General features: G+C 53.0%; 1 non-coding gene across 1 annotated transcript; it reads right to left on the minus strand.

Moving 5' to 3' along the window:
* Positions 1 to 609: 609 nt before the first annotated feature.
* On the minus strand, positions 610 to 681 carry TRNAE-UUC. The gene has a single exon. It is a non-coding gene; the product is annotated as a tRNA-Glu (tRNA).
* Positions 682 to 4,434: the final 3,753 nt, after the last annotated feature.

Consider the following 4,434-nt stretch of genomic DNA (forward strand, 5'->3'; position numbering starts at 1 on the left):
CATCCCAGACAATCCATGAAATAACAACAGGGGCATAAAGAAAGAGGGGAGGGAACATCTCACAGCCAGGGCTGGATGTGCCCAGGGCCCCCTGCTTGTCCATTGTTTCCATGGAATTTGGCCCCCAGCTTTGCATAAGGGACAGAGAAAGATCTTGCTGTTCCTGTGTCTGTGCAAAGAAAATTGTGCTTCCCTAGGAAAGAGAGGCGGGAAATGGCCCCATGGTGGGACAATATCCTGAGGATTAAGACCTAAGGGCTCAGGCTGAGAACTGATAGAACTGCACTCATCTGGGATTTAACAAATTGTCTTCCATGAAGCAGGGCCACTTCCAGTGTTTTTGCCACCCCAAGTGGAAGAAAAATAGAAAAGCTACAATCAACTGCAGCTCTACCTCTGCCGCTATTGGCCTCAAGTCCTTTGCTCTGAGAGGGATGAATTGCTGCTGAAGTTTCCCTTTTCCATTGACTGCCCCAGGGACCTGCTTGCTGCTCTGGTGCCTGTGCTGCCATGGAGACACTGGGAAGATGGGGGAACCAGGAAAATACCATGGATTTGTCTATGTTGTAAGTGAAGAATAATTGAAGCAGTTTTGGTTTAAAGTCATTTTTCCCTGACTGGGAATTGAACCCAGGCCGTGGCAATGAAAGTGCTAAATCCTAACCACTAGACCACCAGGCAGGTGACAGTGATGTTTTTCTTCTCACTTATGTTACACTTTCTTAGGCTACTTTCTAGCCAACTTCTGAAGCTGCTCCATTGTCCATTCCTGAGGGGCTAAGAGCAGAAAGTGCAGGAACCCCTGTACTCAGGGTCACAACCTGAGCCCAACCCAAGCCACTGAAACAAACACAAATGATGTTTCCTCCAGCAGGATCACAGAGCAACACAATGGAAAACCCATGAGGAACAATCCTCCTCTGCCTTCATTTACCCCATCGCAACCCTCTCAGCAGCCCACTCTTGTGGGAAGGACGCTAAGCTGATAGGAGCTCTGGCATAGAGACCAAGGTAGGGGTGTTGCACCCCCTCAGTGTGAGCTGATCACATTCTGACTCTGGAAGAGGAGGGAAAGGCGATGGCCACATGATGGGGCCAGTATGTACCACAACATGATTCTGTTATGTGGGATGACTCTGAACACTGACTGATCTCCACTCCCTTGGATTTGAAGAGATGTTTAATTGTGCACTTAGGAACCTATAAGGCTGAAGCAATGTTATGGATGGTGACACTACAATTGAAGGGTTATTTAATGTTGTAGAAATTGTTAAAAACTCTTAGCTTAAACTGGAACTGCCTGTTGTTAAAGGCTGGTTTCCCCACGTCAGTTCCATAAGCTCTGCTAGAAACACCCTGGCTTCTCTCCTGCCTCGGTGGGAACTAGAGGGAATCGTCCCCTGCTGCCCTTGGCTCCAGGCTGGTTTTTCTGGGGAGGGGACGTGGAATTGATTTGTTTGCTGTTGAGAAGGGAGCCAGGCCAGTTCTCAGGGAACGAGAACTCCCAGCATCTTCCCAGCCCAGCCCAGGCTGCTGCCCTGTCCCAGCCTCTGTTCCCCTGGGGGCCCTGCGTGTTTGACTCTAGAGCAGTCCGGGAGCAGCAGCTGAGGCAGAGGACAGCCTGGGCCGGGCAGATAAGAACGAGTTTAGCAAGCAAAAAAGGTAAAATGGCAGTGGAGTATTACCTTGGACTCGACGGCATTTCTCCATTGGTCTGTCTGCTTTGGGGCAGGGACAATAACACGTCCTGCTGCATTCGTTATTTCAAAGGGCGGTTTAGGATTTTCATTCTCACACACGGTGCACAAAGCAGGACTCAACCTTTGGTGTAAACTAAACAAGCTGCCCACAGATTCTGGCAGCCACAATGAGCATTTGGGTGAGAGCTCAGACCTGCCCCTGTCCCATAGGGAGGGGGTCATCTGTGTGGGGACTGGACCACTGACCTACCCGCTCCTAACTCCCAAACGTTCAGTAACTCTATTATCAGTGCCTGTGAGTGTTATTTAAACCATAAGAAAAACCACACTGGGCTAGACCATAGGTCCGTCTAGCTCTGAATCTTGTCTTCTGACAGTAGCCAATAAGCAGGTGCCCCAACAACCAGTCAACAAAGCACCACTGGGAGTTGAAACCAGGATCTCCTGTTTACAGAACAGATGCTTTAGCCAGCTAAGCCATGGTGCCTGTGGGTGGCTAAAACACAGGGTCTGCCCACACCTGACTCCCTGACAACCCCACTGGGGCCTGACAAGCTTTGCTTGTGTTTGGATTCTGCAAAGCAGAGGAGCAGGTGAGGTTTTCCTCACAAGTTGTGTGTGAGTGAATCTTTGGCCAGGTCTGCACTACAAAGTTGTTTTAGCAGAATTATATTGCTCAGGTGTGTGAAAAACACATGATGCTCCCTTGGTCGGCAGCTTGTGGCTGGTGCACACACTGCAATGCCACGTCTGGCGACAAAACTGCCCTGTTTTGGTGACAAAATAAAACGACTTCGATGAGAAGCCTAGAGCTTTTTGCATCAAACTTAAAGAGACAGAGTAGATGCTGCTGTTCATTATATCACCATAACTGGCCTCCTCCAGTATCCCACAATGCCCTCTGTGAACTCGCCTGCCCTGCATTCCTGCTACAGAGCCTTGGGCCCCTCCCCTTTCATCGCTCTGGGAAGTTCTGACAGCTGAGCCTGCTGCTCTGCTGCGGCAGCCAGGAGCAAATCACTGCTGTGGATGCTGCTCTCTCCCGCCCTGCGAACACAGAGCCGGCGGCGGGACCTTCCTTACATGGCGGGCCACTGGCATCTGAACTGTGACACCCCCAGGACACCCCTTCCCTCGAGGAGGCTCTTACCTTCTAAACAGGGACGGTTGTTTTCTAGTAAAATCACTAAAAGGGAAGGAGAAAACTCGAAAGAGGTTCCTACTGGCGCTCACGTCCGTGAACCCGAATACTCTCTCAGTCCTCAAATAGAGACCTGGAGAAGGAGACTTGCTGAAGCAAAGCCACAGGGGTCTCTGAGGTTTCCCTGGCCCCTTGCCCCTGTCCTGCCTGGCTGATGTCAGCATCTCTCTGTGAGGTCACCACCTCCCCACCACCTTTGGCCAATAGTCTGAGGTCCTGCAAAAGGCCTTTGTGATCTCACTGCCACACTCCTCCCTTGCTGTGCTAATGTCCTGCCCCTGGCCAGGCACTTTGGAGGTTTGAGCTACTCCCTGTGGATCACCCCACTCAAGGAGCGTTCGTTCTAGGCAGCAAGCCGGCTAGACAGGAAAACATCAGATGCTGCTCCCAATGCTACACTCAGTTTTTCAGAAATTAGTCAACTTTATGGCCAGAAGAGACAATTAGAGCATCTAATCTGACCCCCTGCATATCACAGGGCTCCTGTATGACACAAGAGCTACTTTTGGGGCCAACACATTCCAGAAAGGCAGCTAGTCTTCATTAAATGACATCAGGAGATGGAGAATCCACCACTTTCCCCCAGACCCGGCTGCTTACCCCCGGCTCACCGCGCACGTAAGGGGAGGAGCTGCTCAGCCCGGAGCTCCCAGCCACGCCCCCTGACCACACGGCTCTGAGCAGGGTGGAGCTCAGCACCCCCGGAGCCACGCGGCTGCAGCACTGTTCAGGACGCTCTGAGGCGCCGAGGGGATGGCGGCCCTGGCGCGAACAAGCGGAGGAGGAGCGGCCCGTCTTCTGCAGCCAGGCAGGGCCGCGCTACCGGGTCCCGCCGCTCTTCCGCGGTCAGGGGCCGTCCCTCTCCCCCCAGCGGAGCCGGTAGTGTGGCCCTGCCCCGGCTGCAAAGGCCTTTTTGCAGGACCTCAGACTATTGGTCAAAGGTGGTGGGGAGGTGGTGACCTCACAGAGAGATGGTGACATCAGCCAGGCAGGACAGGGGTGAGGGGCCAGGGAAACCTCAGAGACCCCTGTGGCTTTGCTTCAGCAAGTCTCCTTCTCGAGGTCTCTCTTTGAGGACTGAGAGAGTATTGGGGTTCACGGACGTGAGCGCCAGTAGGAACCTCTTTCGAGTTTTCTCCTTCCCTTTTACTGATTTTACTAGAGACCAGCTGTTCCTGTTTAGAAGGTAAGAGCCTCCTCGAGGGAAGGGGTGTCCTGGGGGTGTCACAGTTCAGATGCCAGTGGCCCCCCATGTAAGGAAGGTCCCGCCGCCGGCTCTGTGTTCGCAGAGTGGGAGAGAGCAGCATCCACGGCAGTGATTTGCTCCTGGCTGCCAGAGCAGAGCAGCAGGCTCAGCTGTCAGAACTTCCCAGAGCGATGAAAGGGGAGGGGCCCATGGCTCTGTAGCAGGAATGCAGGGCAGGCGAGTTCACAGAGGGCATTGTGGGATACTGGCAGAGGCCAGTTATGGTGATATAATGAACGGCAGCGTCTACACTGACACTCTGCCACTTTAAGTTTGCTGGAAAAAGC

This window comes from Mauremys reevesii, linkage group 12 (assembly GCF_016161935.1).
Source record: "Mauremys reevesii isolate NIE-2019 linkage group 12, ASM1616193v1, whole genome shotgun sequence".
In the NCBI taxonomy this organism is placed as follows: Eukaryota; Metazoa; Chordata; order Testudines; family Geoemydidae; genus Mauremys; species Mauremys reevesii.